Source organism: Ambystoma mexicanum, chromosome 14 (genome assembly GCF_040938575.1).
Source record: "Ambystoma mexicanum isolate Mex_15411 chromosome 14, UKY_AmexF1_1, whole genome shotgun sequence".
In the NCBI taxonomy this organism is placed as follows: Eukaryota; Metazoa; Chordata; class Amphibia; order Caudata; family Ambystomatidae; genus Ambystoma; species Ambystoma mexicanum.
The window spans coordinates 457,897,165-457,915,501 of record NC_090940.1 but is presented as its reverse complement, the minus strand read 5'-3'; the positions used below and the strand labels follow the sequence as shown (position 1 = coordinate 457,915,501).

At 47.8% G+C, this 18,337-nt stretch overlaps 1 protein-coding gene across 1 annotated transcript in view; it reads right to left on the bottom strand.

Annotated features, from left to right (window-relative positions):
* The window catches only part of DICER1 (dicer 1, ribonuclease III), a 2,611,056-nt gene that overhangs the window by 674,301 nt on the left and 1,918,418 nt on the right, over nucleotides 1-18,337 (bottom strand). The window lies entirely within an intron of this gene.

Genomic DNA, 18,337 nt, shown 5'->3' with positions numbered 1-18,337 from the left:
ATTTTTGCCTGGCTTATCATGATCGCAAGTGTATTATATGTCCTGTGGCCTGGCATAAATCTGGCAAAATATCAGTCATTTTAGGTTATGCAAGTCTGGTCTGGTAAGGGACAATGGGCTCACTACTACAGTCTGGTAAAGGTTTTGTGGATCCCAAAGTATTTTTGGTGTAGGTGACAAGTAAAAAGGGATAATAAAACAGCACACGAAAGACAATCGGAAACTATATTGCCAGGAATAAAAAGGGTCAGTCGGGGTGAATACAGAGCAAGTGTCCTTATGAACCTTTCAGGACCACTCTCTAGTCTCAGTAGAGTGGATCTTTTTTCAGGAGTGCCTATGTGTGGAGTCACATCGTGAGTGCTACAGGGGCAAGTGTTCAGTAGCGAATGGTACTAAAACAAGGGACAGGCATGGTCAAAGGACAGTCAAAAAAGGCACTTCACAAATGTAAAGCTGCTCACTTGAAGTACACCAATTACAACAGCGCTAAGCAAGTTTCTCAATATCCGGCAAGTTTAATGTCAGATAATCAACATACTCTGTTTCCAGTAGAGGGTAATTATAATTTGCATTAAGTTGATATCAACAATATCGCTCACCTGCTTACTGGAAGGGCCCAGTGATAGCTTGGCAGGAGAGATCTGGGACGTGGTCTGGAGGAATCCGCGACTGTACCGATCCTGCAGCAAAGTCAGGATTATGAGTCCAATAGGTAGGAACGGTCCTCTCTGGAAGCCACCCTGTCCACAGATGGAGACAGAGAAGGGGTTGACAAGCAGGGTGAACGCCCGCTCTAGAGGAAAGCCATGAAAGGAAAAACCTACCAGTATAGGCTGTTAGTGTGCGTGGCAAGTATGGCAATTGTCCAGCAGCAGGCCCAAGCACTGCCGATTCTCTAGAAGAAGTCAGGAAAAGGTTGATTTATGCTATTTCTGAGGTTTGTTCCATAAAAACGGATTTGTGCAAAATCGGAAACTACAAACAGAATAATGGTGAATCCCCGGCAGACTATTTGGACTGGTTAAAGATGGTCTTCACTCAGCACTTGGGCATTACAAAGCCCGATGAAACAACACAGAAATAAATTGCCAGTTTCTTTTTCTCTGGCTTGCTACCTGAAATAGAAGCACAGCTTAAAATGATTTGTATAGGTTGACAAAATAAGTCTATAAGAATTAGTGGCAAACCATTGTGTAGTTTGCCAGGAATCAAAGCAAAACATTTTAAAAAAATTAAGACCCTGAAGTTGCAAAACCTGAAGGCCAGACACAATTATCCCCCTGAGGCTAGTGGAGGCTTTCATGGAAGCTTTGAGTATCGGGGCAGTAGAGCCCCAAAGCAACAACGACAGTAGGTAGCAGGGACAATATGTTGACCTGATTTCACATAACTATTGCAAACAAATAGGACACTAACATTTTTGATCCTACAAACCCCAGCGTAATAATGTCCCTAATGCACAGGAACAAGTTTTTTTTTTGTTGTATTTATTTTATTGGTTTTAGCAAAAACAAATAAGGACATTAACACAACTACATCATATACAAATCTGTAATCATTACATTCTGGATGTCCCAACCCCTACCCCAATGTATCCACCCCCTCCCTCCCACACTCACCCCAATCCCACCCCTAACCCTGCCTGCATCACACATTATGTTAAAACACACTTCTTACCAAACAATAGGGATCCCTGGTCGCCTATGTCCAGATCAATCCCCCACTGCTTCTTCCATAGTATTCGGAAAAGGTAGCAGGAGCCCCTCTCTCAAGGCATGATAACCTGTTCAGTGGTTGTTAACCACAATGAGAGTTCGCAGCCATCTGCTTTTTGCTCACTGTACCTTTCACAGATGGGAAATATCTTCCATAGTAACCTTCCCATTCCATGATTCCCACAGTGGCTACCTCCTGACCCCTCCCCACCGCTCCCCTTCATGCCACAGTTTCCGCCACTCCCCATCTGTACAGGTTTCTCCACCATCCCTCTATCCCAGGGCCTTTGGTCGATTTCCATGCCATATTAATTTTACGTTTGGCAAGGATACACGCAAGATCATTCATTTTGCTAACATGCTTCCAACCTTTTGGGCATGCGAACCACCCCAGCAAACATTTTCCCGGGGAAAGCACCCACAATTTCACCCCCTCCCCCTTATAGTCTATACGCAACCTCCTGCCAAAATAGGCCCACCACTGGACATGCCCAGAACATGTGTAGCATCCCCGCCTCTGTCTCATTGCACCTGGGACATGATTGTGCTGTCACCCCTGGAAACCTCAAGATCTGTTAAGGTGTCATATATGCCCTGTGCGGCATTAATAGTTGTATGAGCTGTAATCGCGCATTGCGTAACACCTTCTTAGGATAGATATCCTAGCATCCGCCCCATTTGTGCTTCTGTGAAAACTACATCCAGGTCTTCCTCCCATTTGCTCCTTGTCACTAGAGGGGGAATAGGCCCATTAGATAATAGGTCGTCATACAACCGTGATATAGTATGCCCACCCTCTGCTATGTCTTATAACACATCTACTATCGAATGCTTCTCTAAGAATTCGCTGTATGCGGGCCACCTACGCTAAGAATTGTGCCCTGCTCTTCTACACTCGAAATGAATAGTCGGGGTAAGCCGCCAGATCCGCTGAGGCCCTCTTCAATTATCCCACTTGTCTTGAATAGGCAGGACAAAATCTTTTCCCCATCTTTATAGTTCAGGACTTTAGCGATGATTGGCCTTAGGGGCGTCCCTGGAGGGGGCCACCTAGTTAGTGCTCTATGTGCTCTCTCAATTGTGAAGCCCTGTGTGAGGTACCCCGGCCCGATTTCCTGGAGTAGCATGTTCTTTATGTACGTCGTTGGGTCTGCTCCTTCTTCCCCTTCTGGCAGGTCTACTATGCGTATGTTATTTCTGCGGGCCCGTCCTTCCACCTCTTGAACATCCACTTGCGTTTCCCGGAGTGCGCACAAATTCCCTTTCACTTGCATCTCCAGTGTTGCAGTGCGTTCTGCCAAGCTCCTCACATACTGGCACAGGAGTCCCACATCTACTTTCAGCGCTTCAATATGTGTCCCCAATGATGCCTTCCAATCTGCTATTGCTAGCATCACTTGGTTATGCAACTCCATGGCTCCCCAACCCCCTTCTCTAGCTCTGGTTCCATATCCTTTCCAGGTGCTTGTTGCTTAGATTTGGCGAAGCTGTTTAAGTTTGGTTCGTTAGTTTTAGTTTTAGCTGACGTGCGAGGCATTCAGCCAGCTTTCCTTCTCACACGTGTTCACAAACTCTATACGGTCAGCCTCTCGCTACTATAGGAGCCCTGCACTTAACTGTTGCCGTATGCGCCAACCTAGCGAGCCCAAACGATGCCCTGTGTGACCTGGTTGCCGCTGCCCCTCTGAGTGGGCCTCTCCTGAGTGATTTCCTGAAAGGGGGGGGATGTCTCTGTCCTTAAGGTCCCTATGGCATTTCTATATCCGTGCTTGGTGCCCCTGGGCTATGACCCCCTCATACACGTATCCTCCGCAGGTGCTTGGCACTCTGTTCAGTGCCCGGCCCTTAAGGAAGAGTGATTAAAGTATTGTTGTCTTGTTTGTTGCATCTGCTCCCAGTCAGCAGTTTGCCATGTTCTGTCTCTGGCTGCTTCAGCACAGGCACAACCAAGGTCTCTCCTCAGGGTTCACCCCCTAGACTGGGTTTGTCCTGGTCGCTCCTCCGGTGGCTGCCACCCCCAGGCGACCTGTTGCTTCGAGTCCTGGTGCCTTTAGGCCCAATGCTTCAATGATAGGGCTCTTCAATGCACTGCCCGGCCCAGGGTCATGTACTCATCTTCCTGCAGCCCCTGCCATTAGCTAGCCTCCAATGTTGTTGTTGTTCTCCGAAAAAGGCCCAGTACAATGAAGGCAGCACCCACAGAATCACCACACGGCCCAGGTTCAAATATGCGCTCCTCTGATGACCACTAACTTCCAGCAGCTTTTTGTTCTCACTCTATTCCGCTTCAGCCCCTGTTTTGCCAGGGCCGTCTGCTTATTTTCACCCCTCAGCCCGGGTTCCCTTTTCTGTCTCTCCAGGCCACTCCCCTCCTTATTTGCAACCAAAGCCCGATCCCAAAGGGAAAGCGCTCCGCCAAGCCCCCACGTCTTTCTGCCTTGTTACATAAATAGTGCTCAGTAGCCTTACATTCACTCTGCAATGTCCGGAGGATATGGCCTGCGTCTCACTGTATAGCCTCTTGCAGTAGGTGCTGGCGGTACAGTGCCACTTGGGCCCTCAGCGTTTCAGCACTGCCCAGCCCAGGTTCACTTGTACGCTGTCTCCGTCCTCCACATTCTGTTTCCTGTACACAGGGTTCCAAATGTCATTAGGCCTCCTGCCGCAGAGCCAGTACAGCCCCTTTGTGCTCCTGCAGGGTAATTCCATGATTTAGGGTTGTTTTACCTCGGCTGAAATGTCTGCAACTGTTATGTTATGTAACTTGGCATTTATATAGCGCCTTATGTATCATTGGTATGATCTCAAAGCGCTGGTAGGTTGAACGCATAAGGTACACGGGTGCACCGGATATGTGTGCAGCCTGTGTGGCAGTTGCATGATAGCTGCTTCTTAGCGGTAGGTGTGGTGGTTGGGAGGTCAGGTATATGTATTCATTCTGGCGGGATGACACCGAGACTGATTTGTGGCTGCGTTAGGCCTGAAGAGACGCTTAAGCTAGCAGTGTGTGCTCAGCTAGCTGTGTTTAATTAGGATGATGAGGAGTATGGGTGGATGTTAGTATGAGAACAGCTATACCGAATGTGTCATAGTATCGCTGTGTTCTAGTTGAGTGTTGGTGTACAGGAGAGAGTAAGCGTGGTAGTGTCATATGGTGGTTATCAGTAAGGCGCTTGAGATCGAGCACTCCATCTGTACCATCTATTCTATCCGTTTTGTTTACTCTGTCCGTTCATTCCACTTCATCGGTTCATCCATTTAATCTATTAGTTCTTCCATCAGTCCATCCACTCAACCCATCATCCACATAGTCTACTCCATCCATTCCGTAGACACGTTTCATCCTTCCCATCCGTTTAATGTGTTCTATCCATTTCATCCTTCCTATTTATTCGATCAGCTGCGTGTGTTCCACCCATTCCATCAGTTCGATCTACTCAATCCGTTCCATCCGCACCGTCCGTTACGTCTGTTCCATCCGTTAGGGAGAATTCTTCTAAATGGTTAATTTCCCTTACCTACTGAGTCCCTCAGCAGCTTTGCTGGATTTCTAGGAATTATCTTTTTCACCTGGTAAGTGTATGAGCCTTTTTTTCCCACTCTTACATGTGTTTTGCTATGTGTATTTCTACTTTTTGTGTGATCTTGGGCACTGGAGCCTCACCTACTCCAGGGCACCATATTTTTCATGTGTGTTACACAGCACCCTCACTGCAGTGACACAGGGTTGTCTTTTAGACTTCCCACTGACTCCATGTTTCTGGGGCTGACTACTGTCCCCCAGAAAAGATAAAGCTGCCATTAACTTTATTTAGTCACTTTTACCACAGACCCAGTACACCCTATCTTTCACTGAGTATTGGAAAGGGTTAATTCTTATCCCTTTATGTCTGTGCCTCTTGGAGCATTGTTTCGATCCCTTTACATTAAGACTTGGCTGGTGGCAGTGGTATCTACCCTAACCTTTCTACCGCGATTATCTTATATAAACGTGGTAATGTTTTAGGCTATTATATTAGCCTCAAACATAAACCCGCTTGACCAAATACATTTTATTTTGTCTCCGGCCGGGTTTATTCGCCATTTCTTTTTGTTAAAGTCTTTCTCGTGTTTACTCTGTGCGCCAAACCAGGTTTGGTCCCTTTGTTCATCGCCTTTTCGCGGGCTTCCACACAGAAGCCCTTTTTTAGGAACCTGAGAGTCTGGGTGGCAGGATGTGAGGGAGGGGTTTTAGGACCCCTGCCATGGGTTCCCTTGGGAACCCAAGTCACACTTCTGTTTGATTGACTGGGCGACTGTCCTTGCCAGGACAGCCGCCCTGCTGTGTGATTGACAGCCAGGCTGTATGAATGGGGAAAAACTGCATAAAAAGCAGGTCTCTGGGACTGGAAGAGCAGAGTCGTCACTGGAACGAAAGAACCAACGAGGAACTGGCAGAAGAGGACCCCTACAACGACTGAACCACCCGATGAAGCACTGCTGCAGGTCCGTATCTCCAGAATCTGACGGCAGAGAAGATCCTCCAGGAAACCTCTTCCCTTGAGCTGGTGGGACCAACCAGTTCACCCAAACTGCAAGCCAGGACCTCTCCTCTGGTCGAATTCGCTGTACAGAGCTACAGGGGGCCGGATAGCCAGGAAGGTCGGACCCTGCTTGGGTTTTAAGGAGCGCACATTTTATTGGTTGCTTTGCTCTGCTGCTGGTTTCTTCCCTGGGTAGTGCAGGACCCTCCAGTCTTCCTACTTCTGATCAGTCTGACAGTCGCTTCAGGAACCTTGAGCCTGCAGGAACTACCAGGAACGTCTGCCTCAGCTACAGCTCCCTCTCCGTTTTAAGGTACTGTGCAAATCCGGTTGTTCATTTTGTTCAGCCACGGTGAAAGTGTTTGAAATCTTTCTCCAATTCGAGGGTTTGTCCTTCTCTTCTCTTTGAACTAACTTTTCTACCAACCAACCTCGTCCAGAAACCGTGCCAGGAACTTTACCGCAAACTACCCTGAACTGTATTATCTTGAGCAAAAGACTTTTGAACCATTGACTTTGGCCCTAAGCCTTTTCTATCTGATTTTATCATTGTAGTCTCTCTTGTTCGCTTGCCCTGAGTACTTACTTGTTGGTGTGGATTCATTTCTGTCTTTCCCTCCCTTTTAAACTGCTGGAGTGCCATTTTGCTCCCACTTCATTTTGTGAGCTTAACTTGTCTGGAATTTAAGGGAAGTGGTGTGGTGTATTAAGAGAGTGATTTTTAGACTGCTTATAATAGTGTAATGTTATACAACTGAAGAGTGAAATAAAGGTATATTCTTATACTTGAAAACCTTGAGTCAGTGTTTGCCTGAATCATAGTAATTGCTGTCCTTTGTGTAACTATTTGATACTGCTCACTTACTCTTGAGATAGGTCTGGCTGCTCTGCTACTGCTACCACTTTAACTGTGTAGTACGAGCTTGTACCAAAGGTGAAATTGTACTGTCACTCGTAGTCTTAATTGTGTGTGGTGTTCCCAAAGGGTACTGCATATAATTCTAACTAACGCCGTCCGTTCCGTCCGTTCGTTCCATCCGTTCCGTCCCCTCCACCAGTTCCGTCCCCTCCACCAGTTCCGTCCCCTCCACCAGCTCCGTCCCCTTCACCAGTTCTGTCAACTCCACCTGTTCTGTCAACTCCACCTGTTCTGTCCACTGCATCCGTTCCATTAACTCGATTCATTCAATCTGTTGCATTCGTTAAAACTACTCATCCTTTTCATCTGTTCGTCACATCCGTTCAATACACTCTTCCGTTCTATTCGTTCCCTCCCTACCATCTACTCCGTCTGTTATTTCCACTCTGTTCCATCCACTCCTCCCGTTCCCATCCACTCCACCCGTTCCATCTGTTCCATCCGTTCCATCCACTCCATCCGTTCCATCTACTCCATCCGTTCCATCCGTCCCATCCACTCTCCATTTTTCAACCATTCCATCTGTTTTTCTTTAATGAATCTGTTCCATCCATTCCATCCACTTCATCCGTTCTATCCACTTCATCCGTTCTATCCACTTCATCCATTTCTTCTGTCCCCATTTGCTCCATCTGATTCCAACTTCCATTCATCCCATCTATTCCCTTTGTTCCATCTATACCATCAGTTCTCTTGATTCCAACCAGTACGTTCACTCTGTTCCATCTGTTTCATTTGCTCCATACGCTCCGTCTGTTCCATCCATTCCATCCGTTCGTTCTGACAAGTAGATTCAGTCCAACAAGCTCTCTGTTCCATCCGTTCCATCCATTTCATTCACTCTATCCGTTCCTTTCACTCAATCTGTTCCTTCCGCTCTGTCTGTTCCATTTATTGCATTCGTTCTGTCCACTCGTTTTGTTCCATCTACTCCCTACGCTCAATTCGTTCACCCTTTCCATCCATTTCATTCTTCTATCCACTGTATCGATCCGTTCCATCCTTTCAACGTGTTCAATTTACTTTTTGTTCCGTCCGTTCCATCCACTTCATCCGCTCCTATCCACTTCATCCGCTCCCATCCACTTCATCCGCTCCCATCCACTTCATCCGCTCCCATCCACTTCATCCGCTCCCATTCACTTCATCCGCTCCCATCCACTTCATCCGCTCCCATCCACTTCATCCGCTCCCATCCACTTCATCCGCTCCCATCCACTTCATCCGCTCCCATCCGTTTCATCCGTTCTACTAAGTTTATCCGTTTTATTTACATTGGCTGTTTTAGTTTTCTGTTTGTTCGATCGGGTTTCTATGCTGGATTGTTATCTTTGATTCAACAACCTTGGGTTACTGTTTATTGTGGTTGTTTATTCTGTTTGTGCTAAGAGACGATTTTTAAGGGAAGAGCCATTTTTTCAGTAATTTGCAGAAAGACATGAGGTCTTCGGTGAGTCGAATGTTGGGTTGGGTGGAAGTGAGTTCCACAGAGTGGGGGCCAAGGCTGAGAATGATGATCCACCTAACTTGACTAAGTTGGTGTTTGGTATCACTAGGAGGCGGGCAGAGCTTGATCTTCGAGTACGCGGTGGATGGTAGGGTTTTAGCTTTTCCTGAAGGTATTGAGGTCCGGTTTTATGCATTGCTCGGTGAGAGAAGCATAAGGTTTTGAAGGTCACCCTTCTTCCAACCAGGAGCCAGTGGAGAGTTTTGAGAGTTGGGGAGGTGTGATCTCTTGGGCCAAGTGCTAGTAGTAGTTTGGCTGCAGCAGTTTGTGCTCTTTGTAGCTTAGTCAGCTGGTATGCTTGGACTCCGAGGTAGAGGGAGTCAGCATAGTCCTGTCTTGACATTACAATTGATTGGACCGCGGCAAGTGTGATGGGAAAGGAGAGGTATGGAAAAATGTGCCTGAGAATTTTGAGGTGGTAGTGGCAGGACTAAGAGACGTTGTTGACTTGGTGCGAGAGGGTTAGGTCAGCGTCGAGAGTGCATCCAAGGTTTTTTACTCAAGTTGAGGTTGTCGGGGGGGGGGGGGGGGGTTGCCCACGGATGATGGCCAGGGTAGAGGGTGCAGAAGAAGTTTGGTGTTGCCACACACCATGATTTCAGTTTTTGTGGGGTTTAAAAGGAGGTGGTTTGAGTCATCCAGTGATCAATGCCAAGTAGGCAGGCAGCGAGGTCGGGCTGGCAGTTGGGTTTTGAGTTAAGGAGTTTTAGGATTAGTTGGGTGTCAGTGTAGTTGTAGCACAGAATATTGTGCAAGCGTATTATTCGTGGGAGGGTGGACATATAGAGATTGAACAGGAGGGCTGATAGGCACCCTCTTGTGGAACTCCGGTGTTGACTGGTCAGGCGGTCAAGGAGGAGAGGAGGGTTATTTGTTTCCTATTGTCAAGGAAGGATGTTATCCACTTGAAAGCGTTTCCACGGATTCCTAGGGAGTGGAGGCGGTCGAGGATTGAGTGGTTGATTGTGTCAAAGGCGGCGGCTAGGTCAAGAAGGATTAGTGCAGCGCATCTGCAGAATCTGCAGTGTTTTTAAGGTCATCCCAGATTGAGGTCAGGGTAGTTTCGGTTCCATGTCGGGGTCTGAAACCTGATTGAGTGGGGTCTAGGAGATTGTTGGCTTCGACAAAGGCATTTAGTTGGGAGTAAGCGGTTTGATCAATGAGTTTAGCAAGGAACCTGGTGTTTGAGATGGGGCGGTAGTTTTTGGGGTCGAGGCACATTTTTTTTTTAGGAGGGGCTTGACATGAGCAGTTTTGAATGCGTCGGGAAAGATTCCCGAGGAGACGGACTAGTTTATGATGGTTCTCGCATATTCTCCTGCGCAGGTAGATGCACATATTTCTTTGAGGGTTGAGGCTGGACAGAGGTCTAGGGGGGAGCCGGATGGTTTCCGGGCGGAGAGAAGTTTGGTAAATTGGTCAGTTGATGTTGCTTTGAACAAGTCGAAAGTCGGGTAGGTTGCAGTTGCAGGCAGTGTGTTGGCAGGTAGGGAGGGTGGATTGTGCGGTGGGTGCAAGAGGGCCAGTTTGTTGATTAGGGAGTTTGTTCTTTCGAGAGCAGTGGTGTAGAAGTGGAGAGCGAGTGAGTCGCTGAGTGATTGAGAAGGGTTTGATTGGGTGGTGGTACATGATGGTTTGGTGAATTCAGAGATGATTTTGTGGAGTTCTTTGCTGGGGTTTTCACAGTTGAGGATTCAAGAGTTGTAATGGGCTTTGTTTGCTTTCTGGATTTCGGGTTTGTAGTGGCGATGGTGCTGGGCTAGGGTGGATCTGCTCAGGGTGGTTTTATCTTTCCGCCATTCGCGTTCAAGGGATTTGTATAGTTGTTTTGCAATCTTCAATTCTGGTGTAAACATCTTGGAAAAGGGCCACGGTGAGCAGATTTTTGGCAAGTGGGCGTGAGCTGGATTAACGAGGTATTGAGCCATGTGTCAAAGGCTTTGGGGGTCAAGTGTACATTGCGTGTGGAGGTAGGGGGAGGAGACTGAAAGAGCGCGTCGGCTAGGTCAGGAAAGATTTTTAGTTTCTTCCAGCATCTGCGTAGATTTCGAGGTTCTGGTTCGGGTACGGGGAGGGGTGCGGGTGAGCGAATGTTGAAAGGGACAATGAAATGGTCGGACCAGATGATAGGGGTGGGGGGGTTTAGATGTATCTGGTCGTGGGAGCTGAAGATGGCATCAAGGGTGTGTCCTTTACAGTGAGTAGGCTTGTTTATGTGAGTACAGAGGTTAATCGCGTCTAGGCAGTCGACCAGAGAGTGGGTCATAGGGTTGGTGGGGATGCAGAGCCAGATATTGAAGTCTCCTAGAAGAGTGAGAGTGGGATGGTTTAATTGGATGGTGGCTATTGAATCGCAGAGGTTGCTTGAAAATTGTCTGCCGTAGCCAGGAGGTCTTTAGATGATTAGGAAGCTGTGGGAGAACGTTGGGGGGGAGGGATAGTTTTACGAGAAGCGATTCGCAGGAAGGGATGGTTGGCTGGCTGTCGATGATTGAGACAGAGAAGTGTGACTTGAAGGCGATTGCTACTCCTCCTCCTCTAGAGGGTCGGTTAAGTGGGATGAGGGAGTAGTCTGGGGGGAAGGCTTAATTGGTGATAGGGGCAAAGTCGTCGGAGAACCAGGTTTCCGTGATAAAGACTAGGTCCGGTTTGTCTGAGGTCAGGAGGTCAAAGATGCTGTGTCTGTTTCTTGCTACAAGATCGGGCATTAAAAAGGATGCATTTTACTTCGGTGCAGGAGGATGATGTGCAGGTTGCAGGGGTGGAGGTTGGGATGATGGGGAAGTGCGTTGGAGGGGTGGTGGGGGAGTGGGTCGGAGGGGTGGGGGGGTGGGTGGAGGAAGGTGAGGGGAGAGAGTGGAAACTGGGGGGTGACAGAGGGGGGATGTCGATGGGAGGAGTAGGCGGGTGGTTGAGGTGGTGATTGTGAGGGGGTGGGGTTGGACGGGAGTGTGAGTTTGGTTGGATTTGGGTCAAGGGATTTGAAGGTGGGGTGTACGGGGTTAGGAGTTCGGTTGAGAATTCAAGGGAGAGGGGTTTAAGCTAGGGTGAGGAAGGGGGGGGAGGGTGGTGATGATCGAGATTGGGAGATTGAGGTGGTAGGTCAAGACATGAGAGGCGAGGAGTAATGAGAGATTGAGGGAGACCAGGTACGTTTGCTTTTCATGGTTTTTGCGGCAGTTGGTGTGTGAGAGAGGGTAGGGGGGTCAGAGGGTGAAAGGGATGGGCCTACTGTTCTTGCGAGGGTGATATGTGCAGTTTTTAGAGAGGGGAAGGAGTGGGGTCGGGGGGAGGATGTTTAGGGGAGTTGATGCAAGGAAGGGGGAGCTGGTGGTGGCGGGGCTGGGTGTGCCTGGGAGGCTGGGTGGGCCGTTAGTTGGAGGGGCCGGAGGTGCGGGCTGGATGAGTGGGCGGGTGAGTGGAGAGGAGGGGTGGAGCAGGGGTCTAAGGATGGTTGGCTCGTGGGGGGCGTGGTGGACAGCCAGTGGGCTGAGAATGTGGTAGCTGGGTTGGTTCTTCTGTCTTGGGAGTTGGATAGGGAGTGGGCCGAGGATGTGGTGGAGGGCGGGAAGGTTTGGGGAGGGGGGAAGTAGGGCAAGGGGGAAGGGAGGCGGGAGCGAGTGGGTCTCTTTCGACAGACCATGGTGGGCCTGGTGGACTCATGGCGTGGCTAAGTTTGAACTATGCTATAGTTGGCTTAGGATGCTTTGTTCACACTTTCCAAGTTCAACTATACCACAGGATGATATTATTCACACCTTCTAAGTTCAATTATACCACTGGGTGAGATTATTCACATTTTCTAGGTTCAGCTATGCCACATGATGATATTATTCACACTCTCTAAATTCAGTTATACCATAGTTAGGCACACATTCTAAGTTCAACTATACCACAGGATGATATTATTCACACTTTCTAAGTTCAACTGAACCACAGGAAGACATTAGTCTCACTTTCTAAGTTTACCTATACCACAGTTAGGCACACTTTCTAATTCGGTTGTAGCACAGGTTGATATTATTCACACTTTCTAAGTTCAGTTATACCACAGTTAGGCACACATTCTAAGTTCAACTATCCCACAGGATATTATTCACACCTTCTAAATTTACGTATACCACAGGATGATATTATTCACACTTTCTAAGTTTACCTATACCACAGTTAGACTGTATAGTATAGTGAGCAGGGTGTTGCAGGGACACCCCTGCAGCCTTTTTTTGTTTGGGTCAGCTGCGGGGGTGTCACCCGCAACTGCTGCTCACTATACTGTACAGTATAGTGAGCAGGGTGTTGCAGGGGACACCAGTGCAGCCTTTTTTCCCAGTCGGATCAGCTGTGGCGGTGTCTCCCGCAACTCCCGCTCACTAAACTGTATAGCATAGTGAGCAGGGTGTTGCAGGGGACACCCTGCAGCCTTTCTTTTTTTTATCTACCCCACCAAAAGACCTAATATAAATACCACAAAAAGTTAAAACTTTTGGTAGTTCGAACTTCTTGTGGTATGTATATTAGGTCTTTTCGTGGGATAGGTAAATTGGATTCCGTCATTTTGTCGGAATCTAATTCCATGAGCCAATTGTAGAACGTGGGCCCTAGAGTAGAGCTGATCTTGCTAAGCTCTAGTATTGTCAATCCATTTAGATGTGGGCGATATTGGTTGCAAGATCACAGGTTAGTGTTGAGGCATAGCCCATACCTCATTTGTTTGGTAGAGAGAAGGCGGGGTAACCTGGATACCTTGCATTCATTAGTTTCAAGAAATCGTTTTTTCATACACCTTTATATGTTTTTGTGCTTGATTGTGAAGGGGTTTGTGTATTTGTTTTTTTTCCATGAGCCCCTCACTTCCACTGTGTTGGTTGGGCAAACCGGCTCCTTGGCCGCCCGCTTTCCTGAGAGGGATCCGACGCACTTCGGGGTGCACGCGTAGAGTTTGCTTTGCACAGATCTCTGTGCTCGTACATGTCCAGAGAGCTGTTGTCGTCCCTCTGCTCTCCCCTCCACACAGCTGGGCGAGCAGATCTCCAATGTCCTTTATTTCTTGCTGCAACTCCACACGGCCACTACTGCTAGTGCGTCTCCCGGCCACTCATCACTGCATCCCTCAATTCCGCAGGCTCCCCAGATCCTTCGTCTGTCCGTTTGCTCCTTTGTCCGCCTCACTATACCCCCATGTTAAACCTGTGCAGTTCCCTTAGGGACCACTGCAAAAAGTTTAAGACTACAGGTGTTAGCAGTAAACCCAATTGGTAGCAGTCTGTACCACCCAGATCTACTTCGTAGCTGTGGCTGAGCAGTCAGACTTCTCTCAAGAAGAGTTAGGCAGTATATAGAGTATACACATTAGGTACAAAAATACAGTAGCACAAGCAAACACTGAGCAGAGCTTTGGTATAAAAGTATATAATTATTTATTTAAAAACACACTTGTAAAAATACACTGGCACTAATATGTCAAGCAAGTTCAAACACAGTCACTAGAAACATATACACCTCCCTGATTAATTATTCGACAAGTCTTAGGAAAAGAACACCACTTATTATCAACACAGAGGTGAGCGATTAACCAAGATGGCACTCCAATAATTATTTTAAAAGGGAGAGAAAAGGCAGAAATAGTAAAGCACACAATGCCAACACTTTTAACAGAACCACAGCAAGTCAAGAAAGGCAGGGTCTACTGTAAAGCAAAAAGTTCATAGGCCAGGCCCACTCTTGGAGAGAGCAAGGTGGTATGTGTCCAAGATCACACAGTTGAAGTACACTTTAAAAGTCTTTGCAGTTAGTTTAAAAAGGAGTTAGATCAGTTCAGAAAAGTTAGTTAACAGGTCCCAGGTCACCCCAGGATAGAGAGTCAAGGATTTACGGGACACCTTGAACAGTCTGTTGCAAGGGAGACCAGGTGGGACACAGTACCTGAAATAGTGAGAAAGCTCCAGCGGGGGCAGTTGTTCCTGGCAGCGGGTGCAAGTCGGTGCTTTGTCCAGTGGAAGAGAAGATCTCGACGTGGAGGAAAGCTGGATATCGTTGCACTGCCAGGGAAGAAACCAGCCGCTGAGTTTCCCAGTTAAAAGGTACTACCCTTTTATTCGCGGTAGTGGTGAAGCATGGCTATCCGGCCGCCGGGGTGCTTGGCACGGGCGATTCGACCACGAGACGATCCAGGAAGGCGAAAAGAGGGCGAACTGGTTAACCCCACCAGCTCAAAGGAAGAAGACTCTCCTGGAAGAAGATCTTCTCTGTCATTGGGAAGTGATGAGTCGGTTCAGCAGGGCTCCTCCGGTGGTGTCGTCGTTGCAGGTCGGCTTAGCTTCTCCCTCTTCGGATTCTTTAGGTCCTGTGGCGACTTCTGAAGTTCCAGTCCACAAAGCTCTGCTTTTATGCAGAAAACCCCCATTCACTCAGCCTAGCTGTCACTCAAACATGCTAAGTGGTGAGCCGGGCGGCTCACCACTGGGCCAATCACACAAGAGTGCGACTTGAGTTGCCGAGGCAACTCAGTCCAGGGTGCCTATTCCCCCCTCCCACACATCCTGTAGACCCAGACCGAGTGGAAACACTTTTGGAGGCTTCAGTGTAGAAGCCCACCAAAAGTGGAACAAAGGGCTCGACTTCGGTTGGAGTTACAGAGGCGAACACAAAAGCCATTTTAAAACCGAGTCCTGGCAAAAAGACCCAACCGGGGAATAAATATTAAATAAATAACCTGGCGGTATCTTTAACATTGCACCAAAAAAGTGGTGCGTTTAAAATGAAAGGGAAAATCCCATAGGAAATATTACGGTGGAATATTTCGCGTGGTAGCCACTGCCACCAGCCAGAAACTCGGGGGGACTGGACAGTGCCCCCTTGGAAAACAGACCCAGGGGCAATCTAATTACCCCTACCAGTACTTCCACAATATGATGGTTTGTACTGGTTCTGTTCACAATTTGAGACTAGTAAAGCCAATGGTGACTTTACATGCCCTGGGAGACAGTAGTCAGTCCCAGGGTATGGAGTCTATGTTTGAGGGTCACTATGACACCCCTGTGTTACTGCACTGAGGGTGCTGTGTAACAGACATACCAAAAACACATGAAGCCCTATGGAGTAAAAGACCCCATAGCCCGTAAAACACATTACAAAGTCAAAGGACATTCTCAAATAATGCCTAAGAGTGGGAGAAAAAGAGTCTCACTCTTAGCAGGAGAAAAAAAATAAACCCCAAAAATCCAGCAAAGCTGCTGGGGGACTCACTAGGTTTAAGAAATTAGCCTATACAGAGAACTCTCCCTAACACTCGCCCCCCTCTCCCCCCCAGACTAAGGGACAGGAGGATTTAATCCACTCCTGGATGAATCTCATACCTCTAGTCGATGACATACATCCTAGAGAAACCATCAGCATTTTGGAAGTGACACCCTGACCTGTGCTCAATGGTGAAATCAAACCCTTGAAGGCAGATTAACCATCTCCATAGTTTTGGGTTTCCCCCCTTCATTTGCATCAACCATGTCAAGGGTTGGTGGTCAGTCTGAATGACAAAAGTAGAACCAGACAAGTATGGCCTAAACTTCTTCAGTGCCCACACAATAGCAAAACATTCTCTTTCAATTGTTGCCCACCTTGTCTCAGGATCCTTCAGCTTTCTGCCGATGAAGCAAATGGGGTGCTCCCTACCTTTCCCATCCAGTTGGCTAAGGACTGCACCTATACCTACATTAGAAGCATCTGTCTGTACAATGAAAGTTTGGTGGTAGTCAGGAGCTTCCAGTACTGGTGTTTGGCAAAGAGCTTTCATCAGGTTTTCAAAGGCCTGATTGAACTCCTCATTCCATCCGACCTTCTTAGGGAATTTTGGAGAGAAGATCACATTCAGTGGAGAAGCTATGGTCCCATAGTTCTCAATGAAATTCCTGTAATACCCAGTGAGGCCTAGGAAGGCTCTCACCTGGGTTTGAGCGGTAGGTGTTGTCCAATTTTGCACAGCTTCAATCTTACTGAGCAAAGGCCTTATTTCTCCACCTTCTACCTCATGCCCAAGGTAGACCACCTTACTCTGTCCAATCTGGCATTTGCTTGACTTTATGGTCCGGTTGGCCTTCACAAGAGCCTGCAAAACATGTCCTAGGTGGTTAACATGCTCTTCCCAGGAGTGGCTGAACACTGCAATGTCATCCAAGTATGCCATGCAGAAGTCCTCCATCCCAGCTAGAACCTGATTTACCATCCTTTGGAATGTTGCAGGTGCATTTTTCTGTCCAAAAGGCATAATCTTAAATTGGTATAAGCCAACTGGGGTAGAAAATGCAGTTTTCTCCTTGGCATGGTCTGTCAAGGCTATTTGCCAATAGCCTGAGGTTAGATCAAATGTGCTGAGGAACCTGGCTGCACCAAGTCTATCCACCAACTCATCTGTTCTAGGCAAAGGGCGGGCATCAGTCTTGGTGACTGCATTAAGAGCTCTATAATCCACACAGAATCTCAATTCTTTGGATCCTGCCTTTGGTACTAACACAACTGGGCTAGACCAGGGACTAGTAGAGGGCTCTATTACCCCGAGGTCAAGCATCTTGCTGACCTCCCCTTTGATGTGGGATCTTACATTTTCTGACATTTTATATCCTCTGCTTTTGACTGGCAGACAGTCACCAGTGAGTATATCATGCTGGCCCCAAGGGGTCAAGCCTTGTGAAAGTGAGAACAGGGAGGCAAACTGATTTAACATAGATTTGCACTCCTCTTGTTGCGCAGGTGTCAGAGTTGAAGAGAGATTTACTCCTTCACATATTTTCATCCAAGGGTAAGCCTCTGAGGAGATCAGGGAGAGCTTCACTCTCTTCTTCCTCTTCTGTTGAAGCTAGAAGCAAGGCTCCTACTTCAGGCCTGGAGACATACGCCTTTAGTCTGTTGGTGTGGAAGACTCGGGGAGCCTCCTTCGGATTGCCACCAGATAGTTCACCAGATAGTTCACCTCTCCAAGTTTACCCACAACCTTGAAGGGTCCCATCCATTTATCTTGCAAGGACCTCTGCCTTGTGGGGATCATAACTAGAACTAGCTGGTATTGAGTGAACTCCACCATGTTAGCTTTTTGATCATGCCAATGCTTGACCAAAGCTTGTCCAGCTTTTAGGTTATCACTAGCTTCTGCCATCATGTGTGACATTCTCCTTCGGAGACCTATCACATAGTCAGTCACTCTGACTGGCTTGGGGGAAGGAGCACTCTCCAACCCCTCCTTAATCAGGGCCAATGGACCTCTGACTGGATGGCCATAAAGAAGTTCAAAGGGAGAATAACCTAGTCCCTCCTGAGGGACCTCTCTATAAGCAAAGAGAAGGCATGGCAGTAGAAGGTCCCACTTTCTTTTAAGGGGATCTTCCAAAGCACCTATCATGCTCTTTATGGTTCTGTTGAACCTTTCTACCAACCCGTTTGTCTGAGGGTGGTATGCGGTTGAGAACTTGTAAGTAACTCCACAGGTTTTCCACATGGCTTTCATGTAGAGGGACATAAAATGTGACCCCCTGTCAGAGATTACTTCCTTAGGAAACCCAACCCTGGTAAAAATACCAAGGAGGGCCTTAGCCAGAGCCTGAGCTGTAACAGTCCTCATAGGAATTGCCTCACGGTACCTAGTAGCATGGTCTACCACAACAAGAGCCGGTAAAGTGGCACA